The sequence below is a fragment of the Kogia breviceps genome, chromosome 5 (genome assembly GCF_026419965.1).
Source record: "Kogia breviceps isolate mKogBre1 chromosome 5, mKogBre1 haplotype 1, whole genome shotgun sequence".
NCBI classification, from domain to species: Eukaryota; Metazoa; Chordata; class Mammalia; order Artiodactyla; family Physeteridae; genus Kogia; species Kogia breviceps.
The window spans coordinates 133,880,575-133,900,073 of NC_081314.1; the positions used below are offsets into that span (position 1 = coordinate 133,880,575).

Below are 19,499 nucleotides of genomic sequence, written 5' to 3' on the forward strand. Positions count from 1 at the left end.
TTGAAGGCAAGTGACATCTCTGGAGAGCCTTCATGTTGAGGTTTTTACAGGAGTAAAATGGGTAATAAATAACCACCTCTCCTTTGTCCAGGTTTCTAATTAATAAACACATGGGATATAAGGCAAAAGAAAAATGTAGATGGGGAGCAAACTATCATTTTTATGACCAATATAGGCTAAGCTGGAGAATACACTTACATCTGAGGGACAAATGGCTTCCAAAAATGGAACACAAGAATTAGACACACCTGCCCAGCTGTATTAGTTACTGATTGCTGTGTAACAAATAACCCCAAAATTTAGCTGCTTTAAACATCAAACGTTTGTTATCTCACAGTTTGTGTGGATCAGGAATCTGGGTGCAGCACAGCTGGGTCGTCAGACTCAGTGTCTCTCACAAGGCTACAATCAAGGTGTTGTTCAGGGCTGTGGTCCTCTAAAGGCTCACCTGGGGAAAGATTGGCTTCCAGGCTCCCTGGTTACTGGCAGGAGTTAGTTCCTCACAGGCTGTTCGACTGAGGGCCTCAGTTCCTTACTGGCTACTGGCCAGAGACATTAGTCCCTTGCTCTATGATTCTCTCCACAAGGCTACTTATAACATAGCAGCTTGCTTGCCTCCAGAACAAGGGCTCCACCAGAGAAAGAAAGAGAGGGCCAGCAAGACAGAAGTCACAATCTTTTTGTAATCTCATCTCAGAAGTGATATCCCGTCATTTTTGCCATATTTTGTTTGTTAGAAGCATGTCACCGGGTTCAGCACACACTCATGAGTACCATGAGTACTCATCATAGGGAACCTTCTCAGAAGCAGCTCACATTGACAGACACATCAGACAGCACGGTGGGTGGGCGGTGGGGCTCTCTCCACCATCTCAGCAGAAAAAAACATCCACTCCCTATAAGCAGCTTGCCCCCAGGAGAAATGATAGAGGAAGGGGTATACTACACATGCTCTTTCACACCTACGCATTGGGTCAATAAATTCTGAATGAGTAAGGAGTAGTGGAAAGAGGCTATAAGCCTTGGGCTAATCATGGAGAGGGGAGGAAGGGGAAGGAGGAGGACATTCCAAATGGCAAGAAACATCAGGAGTAAGGAATAAGCATCTCCCAACACTCACAATACCGTTTATATATGATGTCCATTTTATATATAAAGAAACTGAATCTTAGAGAGACTGAGTAACCCAAGGTCATGTAGATAGGACATGATGGAGCCAGAATCTATAAATACCCAATCCCTGAAAAAGTGCCTTACTCCGTATTATCATATACCTCCCCATATTCAGAATCTGATTGGAACCAACTATTTGATGAAGATATACTTGCCAGTGAAAAGTTTTCAGGAATGAAACTTGATTGTTCTTTCCGTGTCCTGAAATGTCCCCTAAATCTGAAGTTTTATGACAGTGATGAAACTATAGCTCTGCCAGAAAATAAAATACGCACCTGGCTTAGAAGCAAGCAGTCACTGGTGTCAACAGCTCCTGCCAGGGAAGGCTGCAGAACACCTCGTGACCATGCAGCTGGTACTTCCAGCCCGAGACTCACCAATAGCTTGCAGCCCAGACAAAGATGGTGACATCCAAAGGTTTGTCCAGAGTGCATGGGTGAGATGTGTCACTCCTGATAACATAACAGTTCGCAAAAGCTCTGCTTTGAACTTGAAACAAGATAATTGCTTTCATCAGCTACCCAGTCTCCCCTGCCCTTTTGTTCTTTGATATAGGCTAGAGACCAAAGATGGTGACACTTCACTTCCTGCTGCCTTTGAAGTACCAGGTCTGTACAACAGCTATTTCTAGCCTTACATGCTGCACAGAAATATAATCCATGTAGACCTTTGTGTCTTCAAGATTTCACATCCTAAGGAAATGGACAAAAAGAAAAATTTTAACCAAATTATGGTCATATGTGTAATTCCATATTTAGTCTCATTTTTTCAATGGATATTTGAGAGCTCATTGTGTGCCAGGCACTGTGATGTGTGATGAGGGTAGGAGATAAATAAAACAGAGAATTCGTGTGCCAGGAATACAGTCCAGTGTGGGAGGAAAACAAGTGGATTACCAAAAACAATGCAATGAGTGCTATCGTAAAAGGATGTCCCAGGTCACCTAGGGTCTCCGAGGAGGGGCTCTACGTGTGAAGGGGATTCAAGAGGCAGAAGACTCTGAGTCATGGACATACCTGTGCATCTCTCTGAGACCCAGGTCAATAAGCTGCTCTTCCCTTGCCCAGAACTAAAGAAGGTTTGTAGGCATGAGGTTTGGGGTGCAGAAAGGGACTAGACGGGGGTCCACAGGTCAAGATAAAGGAGCTTGTGTGAATAATGTTTCCTAGAGAGACCAGTGGAATGGATGACCATCAAGAACCTTCCTATACACCCAAATCCTCTGAGATTCTCCACACTCCAGAGAGAAAGATTCCATCTGCACAAGCAAAACCTAGACTTTAACTAAGTCCTAGTCATTATCCCCCTCTTCCAGGTGTCCCCCAGAAACCTATCTCTCCCTCAAGAACAAATGTTGCTTCTTGGCAATACCCAGATTCTTCTAGAATAGGGTCTATGCAAGAAGGAGGCTTTCCTAGGGGTTGGTTTGCCCCCCTGCTCATTACCTCCCCCTTGACTGACACAAACAGTACAAATGGGCAGCAACAGTGTTTGTACAAATTCCACAGTCTTCACTTACCTGGATGTAGCAGAATTCCTCTTAGGTAACATTGACTCTGTTTCTCATCTAAGCCTCCACAACAGCCTCCATTTGAATATCCCAATCAAGCACATGAAGCATCCAGTAGATAGCCTTCCCTGGGGCACCCCTTCAAGTCCCCATACTAGTGAAATCAGTGATGCAATCACAGCTTCTCTGCGGTTGAACTTGAACACATATCTTCTATCGTCACCTTACATTTTGTTCTCCTTTCTCTATGAGTCACTAGTGTTTTGAATTAAGTTCCCTACCCACTTCCCCACCCCCAGTTTTCTCACACACGGACATTTTTCCCTGTCCAACCTTTTAATAGCCTGCTTGTTGTTGTTCCTAAGCCACTGTTTATTCTTCCCCTGTCACAACACTCTCCCCACCCAATCCCCCAGCAATGGCAGCCCTATTGCTGATCTATTTCCTCCTTCACACTAGTCTTACAGCAACCTCCATCCACAGATGCCTGTTCTCTCAGGTTAATTTGGGGGTTGAGGTGAGCCATGATCATATCTTCCTGATGGAGATAGTAGCATTAGATGCTGTAGCAGTCTTCCTATTACTGAAATACTACAGAAATGGCAGTCTCTGAAACCAAGATATCTATATCAGGAGCTCAAAATGAAATTGAGCAACCCACATCTTTGTTTCACAGACCTACCTGTTCATCTAGGGAACATAAAATAGGCTTGTGTGCTTTTGAAGAAGACTCCCAAGTTTGCAAAACAGCATGCTTGAGTTTATTGAGGACAATTCTGACTCACACACAGAGACACTGCGTTTATTTTTAAATGTCCATACGACTTTAAACTACAATATTAGTGCACCATTGAAATGTTTTCATCTTCATCTTTTACATTTCTTTTACATTTTTACATTTTTGCAGTAGCCTGTCTGTTTTTGACAATAATCAAATTCAGCAAGACAATTTGCTGTTTTTCACATATTTACAATTTGCAATCATGTTTACAATTGCAAAAAGTTGAGTTTTTTAAATAATGTACCCTGAGCTCCTGATGATAACAAGTGTTTATAAACTGATCATGTATCTACCATGAATTAAAGAGACAATGAGGAATTTTGGCATAGCCTGTGCAGTAATCCTGATCAAACCACACCACCGTTTTCATCTGCTCTAAGGTAGAATGCCACCTGAGTGGCTCATTGAAATGAGGTCTCATCACCAGGCAGAGAAAAGCTGCTTATCTTCAGCACAGCAGCTTCCATCCTTTCTAATGTAATAATATACATGTTAGCTTTAAGTGCAGACATCAAAAGTATAGTGCCTGTTCATGAGGGTAGCCAATGTATCAATCAGACACAGCTGTGTAACACACCATTCCAAAACAAAATGGCCCAAAAAACAATCCTTTATATAGTTCATTGTCTTAGTCCTTTCAGGCTGCTCTGACAAAATTCCATAGAGTCGGTGGCTTAGAAACAGCAAAAACTTATTTCTCATAGTTTGGGATGCTGGGAAGCCCAAGACCACAGTGTTGGCAGATTTGGTATCTGGTGAGGACCTGCTTCCTGGATCATAAATTGCATCGTATGACAGGAGGACCAAGGGATCTCTCTGGATCCCCTTTTATAAGAGCACATGAGGGTTCCTCCCTCATGCTCTAATCACCTCCCAAAGACCCCACCTCCTAATGCCATCACACTGGGCGTTAGGACTTAACATGTGAATCTGGGTGGGGACGTAGATGTTCAGATCACAGCACACATGAGTCTGCAGGACAGCGACCTAGACTAGGATAAGCTGAATGTTTTTATAATGGGCTGAGCTGCCTCAGACATCTGGGGTCAAAGATGGGTTTGTTATATGGCTCTGCTTCTAGAAGTTGACCAGCTGTCAGCAGGGCTCTTCAGCTCTGCTCCAGGGGGCCTCTCAGTCTCCGGTAGGCTAGTCCATGCATGATCTCATGACCTTGCTAAGTTTCCAGGAGAGACTAGAAGTGCACAGGTCTTTTGAGACTGTCTTATCTTTCTATTGCTATGTAACAATTACCATGAACTTAGCACCTTAACACAATTGTTTATTAGCTCGTGGTTCTGTAAATCAGAAGTTCAGCACAACATGACTGTTTGCTCGGGGCATCACAAGGCTGAAAACTAACCAGGCTGAGTTCTTGTCTGGAAACTCTGGGGGTGTTGGGGAGGGGGGTGAGGAAATGTCTGCTTCCAATCTCATTGTTGGTGTCAGCAAAACTCAGTTCCTTGCAGTTGTAGGTCTGGGGTCTCTGTGCCCTTGCTAGCCATCATCCAGAGTTCACTCTCAGCAAGTAGAGGTTACCCACACTCCTTACCACAAGGCTCACTCCAGCCAGCGAGGACACTTCAAATCCCCCTCATGCCTCAGATCTCTGACTTCCTCTGTCTCTGATCTCTAGACCCAGATTTTAAGGGCTACTTGATTAGATCAAGACCACCTGGATAATCTCCTTCTTCAGGATAACTGATTTAGGAAGTTAATTATATCTGCAAAATCCCTCTTATAATCAATCACAAGAGTGGTGGCTCACCATTTTCACAGGTGCTGAAAGCAGTCAAGGCAAGAGGATTACACAAGGGTGAGGGTCGCTGCAGGTCACATTGGAATTCTGCCCATGGTAGAGGCCTAGGCTCCAGTGGCTCATCAGCACATCTACCAGATTCTAAAGACCAAAGCAGGTCAGCCCAAATGCAGACAGTGCGGAAATAGATGTTCCCTTTTGATGGAAAGAACTGCAAAGTCATATTGCAAGGAGGCATAGACACAAGGAGGAGTGAAGGGTTGAGACCATCTCTTGCAATCTGTCCCAGACAGCATGCATGAGTCTTGCTTACAGAGTCCAGCAGCAACACCTCAATTGCTCTTGCTGCAATGAGGTGGCCTAGAGAGGAAGCCTAATTCCAAGCATGAGAATATGGATGGGCGGGCAGTAAATGTCAGACCCACACTGCCCCTAGAAGTAGATCAGCCACCTTTATTTTCTGGCTACTCCATTCCACAAAGCCTAATCTATCTTTGCCTCCTGATCTCTCATCAGTGCAATAAAACACCAGGATGCTTTCACACCTCACTTCAAGGGGCACCAAGAGGGAGAACTTGCTGTTCCCAAACCAGAAACCTGAGTACGCTAATATCCTTTCTAGAAATCCTGCTGACTGCGTTTGTTCCCAAAGAAAAGAATGAGAGAGGCAGGTGCAAAGGAAATAAAAGCCACAACCAGTCCAGATGAGAAAGTCAAAACTGGCAGATAGATTTCCTTTCCCTTACTGATATTTCAAGTCTTTATAATAAGTCCTCAGAATCCTCATCTCCCTTCCATGTGCAAAATTGAGGAGTTAAGGATGTTTTGAACAGGTTACCCATAAACTCAGAAGTAGAAAGAGACAAGAGTCCCAACTAATACAAAGCTAATACAAAAAGTTTTTTAGGAGGGAAAAAAGATTTTCTGTCCTCAGTCCTCTATTTATTACTAAATGTTTTTGAGGCTTTGGGGGCAGGGCCAGGGAAAACAAGATTTCAAATATCAGCCTCTTTTTTATTTTTTTAATTTTTGGAAGTGTTGAAATCCTGGCCTACTTGTGTTTAAATGGTTTTTCAGAGCTTAATTAGTTCAGAGAATGTTAAGGAAAAAAAGATGAGCTGCTGTGTGATTCCTGGGCCACCTTGGAAATGTGCACCAACTTTAGAATAAAAGCTTGTAGGGAACATATATTTGTTTTAAGGACTTTCAACAGCTGTTGAGAATTGTGTCTTTCTCTATATACATCACTTTATGGCTCTCACAACTCAGCTCAATGGCTAAATTTACCAAGTTATGCATAATTCCTCAATACAGGTCTGCTAAAGTGCTCAGAAGTTTCCATTGCTGATTGGACTCTAGCCAGTAATGTACACCCAGCATCCAAGAAGACTAAGAGGGGTGCTCAAAGTAAAGAGTCATTTTCAGGGAGAAATGCAGTCACGAGCAGCTGGAGAGAGACATGGAAAAGTGAATTGCACTGTGTTTTTATTTATTTGGAGATCGCATTATTAGAGGGTTTACAGATTGTTTTTTAGCTTCTTCAGATCATTGTTGAGGGTGGAGAGTTCAGAAGAGCAATGATTTGCCAGAAGATCTGGGCCCCTTTTTACACATTAATCCATTTTGTCACCTTCCCTTTATGTGTGTGTTCAACTTTCGTTCTCAAAAATCTATTAGCTTAGCTGGTGGTCTGTATTATTTCCACATTTAAGCAATTTCTTTTAAAAAATCTGACTTTTTTTTTTAAGTCAGGTTTATTGCCAGATCGCCCAAAAAGACAGCTGAAGTCTATTAAGTATGTTGATAGCTATTATGTGGAAAAGGTGTTGGCAATCTTTCAGTAGGGTGCAATGTTGCTGATGTATTTTTCTGACAATGTAAGGATGAGACAATATAGGAAGGGGATGGGAAACTGTTTGTTGATATGGGCCTAGGGAGGACTCCCCTCTCTCTGTCTTCCTACTTCACATCAGTCAGCAAGATGAGCTCGGTGCTTTGTGACCACCTAGAGGGGAGGGATAGGAAGGGAGGGCGAGAGACGCAAGAGGGAGGAGATATGGGGACATATGTATACGTATAGCTGATTCACTTTGTTGTACAGCAGAAACTAACACACCATTGTAAAGCAATTATACTCCAATAAAGACGTTAAAGATAAAATAAAATAAAATAAAAGTTGAAACTATGAAAAAAAAAGAAAGATGAGTACGGTTCCATGTCATATATGAAAGCTCTTAAGAGAGTAAATCCTAAGAGTTTTCACCACAAGGAAAAAAAAATTCCTCTATTTCTTTAGTTTTGTATCTGTATGAGTTGATGGATGTTCACTAAACTGTCTGTGGTCATCACTTTATGATGTATTAAGTCAAATCATTACACTGTACATCTGAAACTGATACAGTGCTGTATGTTGATAACAGCTCAGTAAATCTGGAAGAAAAAAAGACAGTAAGTTGAGTATCTCTTTAAAGTGTAAATGTCAGTTGGGACAGTTAAATCTGTCCAGCTCTGACACTTGGCTCTGCGTTTGAGACACCTTTCTGTGACACAGGAAACAGTGACATGGAGAGGCCAGGAGCCTGGGCCCTTACCCTTGGGGCTACTTATCTCAAGTTGCTGCCTGATCCCCAAAACAGGAGGGCCTAGGACCTAAGAAAATCGTTCCAAGATGACCCTGTTCCCGAACATTCTTCAGTAATAGCATTTGTTATCCCGTGATAATATACAAACTGACTCTCACATTTAAATGGCTCAAGAGGGAGGGGGTATAGGTATACATATAGCTGATTCACTTTGTTGTACAGCAGAAACTAATACAACATTGTAAAGCAATTATAATTCAATAAAGATGTAAAAAAATTATTAAAAAAATAAACGGCATAGAAGCCCCATATAACACAAGCACTTGGGGGCACCTGGGGACAAAACAGACAGGATTGGTGCCCTCAAGGATCTTGGGCTCTAGTAATTTTAATGCATCTTGCTTTCCATTAGTTTTTCTTGATAGCATTATCAGAAAATGACCATTTTGATGGTATATGACCTTTTAGAGAACATCAGCTACATCCTGAAATATACCCACACTAGGTTGTAAACCATGATTAAAAAATAAGTAAAGGTCTTTTTGTCCTGAAGCTAATGTGTCTTAAAGTGAGAACCCCCAGAAAAAGCTAAATTAGGTATTCACAGATACTCTCTTGAGAAATTAGGAAGAAGAGCAAAATAAGTTGACAGGCATGTTTTGTTACTCCATTTTGAAGACCTAAAAAGCTTCCTCTCTCTTAATTTTCTATTTCCATACCACAGCATTTTCCTGTTTAGCATGAATGAAGAAAACAGGTCTTTCTCTTTTTTGTTTTTCCCATTGAGAATATGGAATGGGTCACTCAGTTATTGCAGGAAGGATTCTTGAGGACATTTCAAGCACAACTAATTAAAGAGTGTTTCCTGATATTTGTATATTTGTATTTAACTACATTAGAAAGAACTAAATATAAAATGCTACAGACAAGAACAAACAGAATTACTCAGAATAGTGGGGGGAAAGCAGTTTGAGCAAACGTTAAGAAGGTTTGGATAAAATGGGAGTTAAGTTGTCTTTTCCACAGCACTCTTTTTTAAACTTTGTCAGTTGGTAGAAAACAAAGTCTTCAATATTAAAAACAGCTCTATGGGCTTCCCTGCTGGCGCAGTGGTTGAGAGCCCAGCTGCCCATGCAGGGGACACGGGTTCAAGCCCTGGTCCAGGAAGATCCCACATGCCGTGGAGCGGCTGGGCCCGTGAACCATGGCCCCTGAGCCTGCGCGTCCGGAGCCTGTGCTCTGCAGCGGGAGAGGCCACAACAGTGAGAGTGAGAGGCCCATTTACCACAAAAAAAAAAAAAAAAAAAAAAAAAACCAAAAAACTCTATGAGCAAAACATTGACCTGTCACACTCTAGAACTGGGCACGGTCTAAATAGAACTTTCTGTAATGATGGAAATGTTCTATACCTGTGATGTCCCAATAAGGTGGCCAACATCCATAAAAGTAACTAGAATTCAGTAGAATTAACAATTCAGTTCCTTAGTTGCAGTGGCCACATTTTAAGTGCCTAAGAGTAACCTGGCTAGTGGCTACCATTATTGGACAGCACAGTTCCAGAATCTAGGAAAGACATTTAGATATGCACTGAATATACGTATTCAAAGCTTGCCAAATAAGGGTGGAAATGGAAAATATTTCCAAAAAACTTCTGTGGAGCATGAGGAAAAAAGGTCCACTTTGTATCATTTGGAGGATTTTTTTCCTCTTTCCATCAAGTTTCAGCCAATAATTAAAACAAGTTAGCAGAATTTTTGATACCAACGCCTTGAACAAATTCTTGAGTCTTCCCCTGGAGAATTCCCCTGATACGATTTTACACAACTTATCCATAGAAAGTACACTTTCCAAGCACCCAGTGTATGTTTTTCATGTGAATTCATTTCTCTGGTCCTTTGAGTATATTTATAATGGAAATTCCCCTTACATAAAGCCTATCTATATCTTAGTAACCACACTTTCCAAGGCTGTTCCATGAAGCAGGTTTCTCTATGTAGTTTTGTCTATTTCTGCAGCTCAGCCCACGCAATAAGTTTTCCAAACTGGCAAAAGAAAGATAAAAACTGACAAAGTCCTTTAGTGTACAGGTAAGCCTCTGGAATGTCTTTACTTTCCTATGAGAGCTGACACAAAGCAGGAATTCAAAGGACTCCAGGTCAAGATCTGAAGGCCAACCACAGATTTCTGCCCACTTTTCAGTCCATGGGTATCATAACCCACATATGTATGATGGAGTTTATTCATACATGAATCCATACAATGCATATCAGGTGTAGTATGTGTGGATTTTATATGACAGAAGAGAGAGCCTTAACTAGCTTCAGTTTCATGCTCATGGTCATCACTTCTAGAACGTTCTTATAACCTTAGAATTAAAGTGAGGCCAGAAGCTATCAAAAGCATTCTTCCATATATACCTTCCACGAAGAAGTTCCTGGAAATGATTTGCTTTACTCTTCTGGGGTCTGCTCCAGTCTGGGCAGGTGGGAAACAGCCTAGCAGCTCAATTCCCTTCAAGGGAATCCCTTCAAGAAGGAAGGCAGACTGGGGCCAACTAGGGTTCAACTCTGCCTTAAGGGAGACTTGAGGAGATCATGTTTGCTGATTTCCACAAACTCATCATCATTATCAACACCTGAACCATCTTCAACCAGAGATTAGACTTTGCCCTTGAGTGAACTGTATTTGGATTTAGCCTCTTATGGAACCTGACTGTTGATAAACATATTAGTAAACACATCACCTTTTAGAAAATTGCTTAATGCATTTTGTTACATATAGGGCACTGTTCATAAATACATGTTTATATGACCTCTAATATAATTACCAATGTAAATAACTCCCTAAGCTGGTTGTTTGCTTACTAGACACATGCTTTACCTCCAAGGTACCTGAAGAGCTTTGCTCCATTACCTTCATACTTACCGGGCCAGTTTCGAAACAAGAGCAGACACAAATCCAAACCCTTATTCCTAAGGTTGAACCCAAGCCAGATGGGCCCCATGGGAAGAAATAAGAAAAAATGAAATAAGCCCAGGCCAACATTATGATTAAATGTGTCTCAAGCTCAACATTTTAGCTCAAAAAAATGACACAAGGTCATGCTTGAAATATATATGAATTGTAGCAGCATGTAAGTGTGGGAAACAAACAAAAAAAAAGATGAGGGAGGGCAAAATGTCCATAGAAGAGTTCACACTTAATACAGGGAGTCTTCCACAGAGAGTTAGCAAGCCCAGGTTTAGAGCAGACTTTGGCAAACTATGTACAGCCAAATCTGTCCACCTGCTTTTATAAATAAAGTTTTATTAGAACACAGCCACACCAGTTGGTGTACATATTGTCCATGGCTGCTTTCGGGTATAATGCAGAGTTATGACAGAGGTCATGTGGCCCAAAACCTGAAAATATTTACTGCCTGAACCTGAAGAGAAAAAAATTTGCTGACCTGGTGTTTAGAGATTTTTCTGAAAACAGTCATTATCGGGGTTCCCAAAGCAATTATTTTTTTCTGGTTAAAAATGAATGTTGGGAAAATTGAACTGTGTCTGTATGTCCCTTACAGAGTAGCATGTGTGTATCAGTCTAAAAGGCAGCTCTCAGTCTCATCACATTGTTGCCATAAGTTCTGAGAACAATTATTTCTTTGTTAACGTTTGGTAAACTTATCTTTAGGAACTTTCAAAGAAGATTGGGCACATCTCTGAAGTTGAATTTCAAAATAGGTTGAAATCTAAACTTGGGATTCTCCTGGTGGGTAGCTAGAATAACAATGTATTTGCCTAGAAGCTTTTCAAGGGGATGTTGCTGATTGGTACTCTGTCCTACAGGCCATGGAAGTGAACTTGAAAAACAGGCATAATTGCCTCTCCAAGTTTTCACCATAAATAATCATTTTTTAAAAGGTTCCAGTAACTTACCCACTAGGAAAAAAAAAAAAAAAAAAAAGGAAAGTGGGACAATGATGCTGTGGCTTTGCTCCAAAATCATCCTGTGTAATGCCATGCTGCCATCTGCAGTATTTTATTTCAGTATTTTCACCCAAACAGGGGAATGTTAATGAGCTCTATAGACATGTGGTCATTCTATTGAGGGAGAAACATTTTGCCAGCACAACAGTAAGAGAAAGTTTTTGACCAATATTTTCCCTTTAGTCACGGTCCCGATTCCTTCCCACCCACACGCAGCATTTTTAAGTTTGTCCCATTTCTTGATGATGTGTTTGTACATGTGGTGATGTTAAATTTGAAAGTGAATCAACGTGCTGTACCTAATAGAAATACTGTGATTTGGTGTCAGCCCATACTCATGCAACTGCTAAGTGGGTAGCAACGGGTGGGAATGTGGCCACAGCAGGGGTGAGACCCTAACTCCAGCACAGCCCAGTTAAAAAAAAAAAAAAAACCTTTGGTAAATTTGGGGGTTAAGGAATCTACAGGAAGTACTGTCTTCAGGAGCACATATACAAAAACTTAGACTGATATGGAGAAGATCGGCATGGCTCCTGAGCAGGGTCGAGGCACAAATTCCTGAAGTGCTCCATTATTTATGTATATTCTAAGGGGATGTATTTATTTGCTAGGGCGGTTGCAACAAAGTACCACAGACTGGGCCACTTAAACCACAGAAGATTATTGTCCCACAGTTCTGGAGGCTGGAAGTCCAAGATCGAGGTGGCAGCAGGTTTGGTTTTTTCCTGAGGCCTCTCCCCTTGGCTTATAGATGGCCATCTTCTCCGTGTCTTCACAGGGTCTCCCCTCTGTGTGTCTGTGTCCTAATGTCTTTTTATAAGGACATCAGTCATTAGATTAGGGCCACCTTGATGACCTCGTTTAACCTTAAATACCTCTTTAAAGGCCTGTCTCAAAATACAGTTACATTCTGAGCTACTGGGGGTGAGGACTTCAACATATATATGGAAAGAGGGGATACAATTCATTCCATAACAGGAAATAGGTTAAATAAAGTATTTGCTTCTAATGTTTGGATCTAAAATGAAGAGAATACAATAAGAAACAAGGCATTAGGATGCCCAGAAAGAAAAAAGGAGGCAAGAGAGGGAGGTGAAGGAAGGAAGGAAAGAAGAGAGGGAGGGAGGGAGGGAGGGAGGGAGGAAAAAGCTTGAAGAATGGCTAGACTCTAAATTGGTCCAAACAAGAGACCTTACTTAAGGAATTCTCCCCATCTATACCTACTAGAAGGAGGAAGAAGTCTAAAACAAGAGAAGACGGTGAAAATTGGATGATCCCAGACATTAAGCCCACTCATCTTTGCCTGTTATGCCCTATACAGTCCAATAGTGTCTTGAAGCTGCAATGTCACTATGACTACCAAATATTCTATTGCTCTGAAATTTTTTATGATCCCTGCTATGTGTACAACTTGAGCTAGAAAGTTTACATACATTATCTTATTTGATAATCACCTTTGCAAACTCTTCAACCACTAAATGCACTTCAACCACTAAATGCACTTACAGAGGGCTGTTTTATACACAAATGGTCATAAAATGTGTAAACCATATGAACGATATTTTGTAACCATTTTGTTTTATGCTATTAGGAAAAACCATAGACTGCAAATCAAAAAGAGTAAATTATGAACTGAACAGTTTTATGTTATTTTGTCTTGCAATTTTGCAGCAGTTGATATATTCTGGCCGTGAGGATTTTAGACATCAGTTCACATGTTGCTTACTTGTTGTTTCTTTTCCACTGATAATTTTGAATCATAAAACGCATAGAGTCACAGACAATACAACATTTAGGCCCCCATCTAATAATCCCAGACAACAACTGAAGTCTACCTGAAGCAGCCACTATTAGCAACAACAACCAAAAAAAAGATGTATTTTTCATTTACGGAAAAAAACGCAAATAAAGAATAATTGCTCCTTATAGGCATAATTCCAATCACTGCTACAAACGGGAAACACGCGTGATAGTGGGAGGTCCACTTAGCTTACAAGATGGAACCCTTTGGTGTAAACATTTTGTGGGGTAATACCGCTCTCTAGTGGTGTATACTAAGAACTTCACATGCAATTGCAAAGAGTCACTATCTGAACCCTTGACAATATTCCTGGTCTCCTTTTATCCATTTTATTAGTCCTCTGATCTCTAATAAATACAGAGAAGCTGATATGTGCACATAAACACTGTGGAATTTACATGTTATTTAAACTTATAAATGACGTTTTTCTAGGTGTTCAAACCTTAGACCCGGCCAAGAGGGAACTGCTTGGCCCCGTGATTTAGAGAGGGTTCAGCTCTGGCTTGTCCTGGCTGTGCTCCTCGCTGCAGATCAAGGGGTTCTGGGACGCGCCCAAACCCAAGCCTTTTTCTTCCTGCTACCCGCCGCTATCTCACGTCCACCCCCATTTCCACTTCCTTGCATCCTATTAATGCAGCAGTGCTCTCATTTTGCTTGAGGTTTTGATGAATAACAGCAAGCTCCCGCCTCCCAGATACCATTTGCACTAGAGAAGCTTCCTGAAATACCATGACACACCGCTTCCCAGCAATAATAATGAAAGGGAATTTTAAGATACGAAAGCAGACCCATGGGATAACTTTTCTCACCCCTTCAAATCATACAGGGTGTCTGCAAGGCCCCTGGAGCTTTTTCCAAACCTTAGACCTCTGCTGTCACCTTCAGGAAGTTTGTCGTAACTGCACGTTCTACCGGAGATGTTAACTTCATCAAAACTGTTACATAGAGTTTTAAGTTCTAGACATCTGCTGTACAACATCGTGCCTATAGCTAACAGTGCTGTGTTGTGCACTTCAATAAATGTTAAGAGGGTAGACCTCATGTTGAGTGTTCTTACAATAAATAAATAAAAGCTATTTGAAATAGAGAGAGAGAGGGAGGGTGAGGAGGGAGGGAGGAAGGAAAGAAGGAAGGAAGGAAAGAAGGAAGGAAGGAAGGCTGGCTACCAGGAGGAACCTATCTGAATCTTGCAACAGAGCCAGCTAGGAAAAGAGTGGCTGGCTGACATCTATTTTATGGTATTTCACAAATCTTGTAACACTTTCTATTTGCTACTCTATCAAACAATAGAATGAGAAAAATAGCTAACATTACATCTATAGTAGATATATATAAGTAATAAAAGCATATAAATGTCCTGGTTTTTATATATAACAAAACTATATGACCTGGATTATATATAAACATCCTCCAGTAAGAACAGCTGACACATAAGGCGTTTACTATGTGGCTGGCAGGGTTCTCTCTACTTTATCATTGTTGCCATGTTTACACGTTTGTCTCAACAGCTCCATGAGGTGGATACTATTATTAGCTCTCTCTGTTTTACAGAGGAGGACACTGAGATTCTGAGAAACTCACTTGTCTAAAGTTCCCCTGCTAGTGACTAGTCGAGCTTGGATTTGAGCCGTGCATATCTGCCTTCAGAGTCCGCATTCCTCACCACGGGGTGAACGCCTGTCATTTCAGTAAGCTGGATGATAACGAGAAAGCGTGATGCATGAAACAGGAAAAAATAGACCTAGAAGCACCCCTGTGTTCATTCACAAATATTGCTAGGCACTGAGAAAGCAGAGGTGAATAAGATAAGCAAAGCCTTGCTCACTACCATACATGCTGATATGAAGAAGATCAACAGAAAATAGACGTTTAAAATAAAGGAATGTATGTGTGATAAGGATAGCTTATAAAATAGATAGCTATGTTGAGAATCACAGTAGAGTGATGTGATAGAAAGTGTCTGAGAAGCTGTTTTATATTGGGCGGTCTGAAAGAGGTAATATTAAGCTAGAGCCAATCTAAAAATTTAATCTAACTATATGAAATTCTATGGAATTAGAGAGAGCATTCCAGAAATAGGTAAGAGCTGGTACAAAAACCCTGAGGGAAGGAAGCATCTTGACTTTCTTGAGCACAAACAAACCCCACTGTCAGGAGTGAAGAAGGGGAGGGAGAGGGTGCAGGACGGAGGTCTGAGAGCCAGGCATGGCTGACCCATGGAGGGTCTGCAATATTCCACACATGGGGATTTTATAGTAGGTGAGAAGACAAGCTTTTGGAAGGCTTCAAGACTGTTATAAAAATCACCTGGCTGCCTGTGGAGAAAGGTGTGAAGGAGCAGAGAATAGAAGGAAGCAGGATACCCAGTCAAAAATCACTTGCACGAGGGCATCAGGATGCCTTCAACTGGTAATGAGGACGGACACTTCTAGAGGGATCTGTCATGTATGTTGTGGCCATGGAGTCTACAGGTGTCGCTGACGCTTTCAATATGGAAGCGAAGGGGGGAGAGACAAATTGAAAATAATGCTTGGATATAGGGAATTGCTTTGGCCTGGGGAGGAAAACTGTATGAGGAAGGGCAGTAAATCCAGTGCTACGTTGCAAGACCCAGGTGGGGAAGCCCATTCCATCTTTCTGATCATGTGACTGTGGTCAAGCTACTATAGCACGCTGAGCCCCGCTGTGCTCACCTGCAAAAGGGCTGACCAGGCTCCTGTGCACGGTTTCTCTGAGTCTATGTGGGATGTATTGCAGTTTGTACAGAATGGGTTTAAAACCTTATAAGCCCATGAGTAATGATAAAACTACACATTAGCTTACTTTGGGTGATCCTGTGTAAACACACACACACACACACACACACACACACACACACACACACACACACACAACTGTATTTAACCTTCAAAGGAAATGTCCATAAATGAAGTTACATTCTGCAGTCACAATACTGCTACCACATTACTGGTTTAAAATGAATTTTTAGGTTAGGTAATTCTGAAAACGTTAGAGAGAAAATCCCTCTAGACAACAGAAGTATCATCCACTTGTGGACGGATAGACACCTTTTTTAACATCTTTATTGGAGTATAATTGCTTCACAGTGGTGTGTTAGTTTCCGCTTCATAACAAAGTGAATCAGCTATACGTATACATATATCCCCATATCTCCTCCCTCTTCTGTCTCCCTCCCACCCGCCCTATCTACTCTTCTAGGTGGTCACAAAGCACGAAACTGATCTCCCTGTGCTATGAGGCTGCCTCCCACTAGCTATTATTTTACATTGGATAGTGTATATATGTACCTGCCAGTCTCTCACTTCATCCCAGCTTACACTTTCCCCTCCCTGTGTCCTCAAGTCCATTCTCTACCTCTGTGTCTTTAACCTGTCCTGCCCCTAAGCTTGTTCAGAACCTTTTTTTTTTTTTTTTGGATATGATATGTATGTGTTAGCATACGGTATTTGTTTTTCTCTTTCTGACATACTTCACTCTGTATGACAGTCTCTAGGTCCATCCACCTCACTACAAACAACTCAATTTCATTTATTTTTATAGCTGAGTAATATTCCATTGTATATATGTGCCATATCTTCTTTATCCATTCATCTGTCGATGGACACTTATGTTGTTTCCATGTCCTGGTTATTGTAAACAGAGCTGCAATGAACATTGTGGTACATGACTTTGAATTATGGTTTTCTCAGGGTATATGCCCAGTAGTGGGATTGCTGGGTCATAAGGTAATTCTATCTTTAGTTTTTTAAGGAACCTCCATACTGTTCTCCATAGTGGCTGTATAAGTTTACATTCCCACCAACAGTGCAGGAGGGTTCCCTTTTCTCCACACCCTCTCAGACATTTATTGTTTGTAGATTCTTTGATGATGGCCATTCTGACCCATGTGAGGTGATACCTCACTGTAACTTTGATTTGCATTGCCCAAATGATTAGTGATGTTGAGCATTCTTCCATGTGTTTGTTGGCAATCAGTATATCTTCCTTGTAGAAATGTCTATTTAGGTCTTCTGCCCATTCCTGGATTGGGTTGTTTGTGTTTTTGATATTGCCCTTCATAAGCTGCTTGTAAATGCTAGAGATTAATTCTTGGTCAGTTGCTTCATTTGCAAATATTTTCTCCCATTCTGAGTGTTGCCTTTCCATCTTTTTTATGGTTTCCTTTGCTGTGCAAAAGCTTTTAAGTTTCATTAGGTTCCATTTGTTTATTTTTGTTTTTATTTCCATTTCTCTAGGAGGTGGGTCTAAACGGATCTTGCTGTGGTTTATGTCATAGAGTGTTCTGCCTATGTTTTCCTCTAAGAGGTTGATAGTATCTGGCCTTACAATTAGGTCTTTAATCCATTTTCTGTTTATTTTGTGTATGGTGTTAGGGAGTGCTCTAATTTCATTCTTTTACATGTAGCTGTCCAATTTCTCCAGCACCACTTATTGAAGAGGCTGTCTTTTCTCCATTGTATATTCTTGCCTCCTTTATCAAAAATAAGGTGAAGATATGTGCGTGGGTTTATCTCTGGGCTTTCTATACTGTTCCACTCATCTATATTTCTGTTTTTGTGCCAGTACCATACTGTCTTGATTACTGTAGTTTTGTAGTATAGTCTGAAGTCCAGGAGCCTGTTTCCTCAAGCCCCATTTTTCTTTCTCAAGATTGCTTTGGCTATTCGGAGTCTTTTGTGTCTCCATACAAATTGTGAAATTTTTTGCTCTAGTTCTGTGAAAAATACCAGTGGTAGTTTGATAGGGATTGCATTGAATCTGTAGATTGCTTAGGTAGTAGAGTTATTTTCACAATGTTGATTCTTCCAATCCAAGAACATGGTATAACTCTCCATCTATTGGTATCATCCTTAATTTCTTTCATCAGTGTCTTATAGTTTTCTGCATAAATGTCTTTTGTCTCCAAAGGTAGGTTTATTCCTAGGTATTTTATTCTTTTTGTTTCAGTGGTAAATGGGAGTGTTTCCTTAACTTCTCTTTCAGATTTTTGTCATTAATATATAGGAATGCAAGAGATTTCTGTGCATTAATTTTGTGTCCTGCTACTTTACCAGATTAATTGATTAGCTCTAGTGGTTTTCTGGTAGCATCTTTAGGATACTCTATGTATAGGATCTTCTCATCTACAAACAGTGACAGTTTTGCTTCTTCTTTTCTGATTTGGATTGCTTTTATTTCTTTTTCTTCTCTGATCGCTGTGGCTAAAACTTACAAAGCTATGTTGAATAATAGTGGTGAGGGTGGGCAACCTTGTCTCGTTGCTGATCTTAGAGGAAAAGTTTTCTCTTTTTCACCATGGATAGCGAAGTTTGCTGTGGGTTTTGCATATATAGCCTTTATTATGTTGAAGTAAGTTCCCTCTAAGCCTACTATCTGGATGGTTTTTATCATAAATGGGTGTTGAATTTTGTTGAAAGCTTTTTCTGCATCTATTGAGATGATCATATGGTTTTCTCCTTCAATTTCTTATCATGGTGTATCACATTGATTGATTTGCATATAATGAAGAATCCTTGCATTCCAGGGATAAACCCCACTTGATAATGGTATATGCTTCTTTTAATGTGTTGTTGGATTCTGTAGGATTTCTGCATCTATATTCATCAGTGATATTTTTCTGTAGTTTTCTTCTTTAGGGACATCTTTCTCTGGTTTTAGTATCAGGGTGATGGTGACCTCTTAGAATGAATTTGGAAGTGTTCCTCCTTCTGCTATATTTTGGAAGAGTTTGAGAAAGATAAGTGTTAGCTCTTCTCTAAATGTTTGATAGAATTCACCTGTGAAGCCATCTGGCCCTGGGTTTTTGTTTGTTGGAAGATTTTTAATCACAGTTTCAATTTCAGTGCTTTTGATTGGTCTGTTTATATTTTCTGTTTCTTCCTGGTTCAGTCTCAGAAGGTTGTG

General features: G+C 40.8%; 1 long non-coding RNA gene and 1 other non-coding gene across 2 annotated transcripts in view; one reads left to right on the plus strand and one right to left on the minus strand.

The window, feature by feature from the left end:
- LOC136794277 (uncharacterized) overlaps positions 1-19,499 on the minus strand; it is a 157,103-nt gene that overhangs the window by 95,455 nt on the left and 42,149 nt on the right. The gene's annotated exons all lie outside the window — the stretch shown is intronic.
- On the plus strand, positions 12,244-12,351 carry LOC131757857 (U6 spliceosomal RNA). The gene has a single exon (XR_009336008.1). It is a non-coding gene; the product is annotated as a U6 spliceosomal RNA (small nuclear RNA).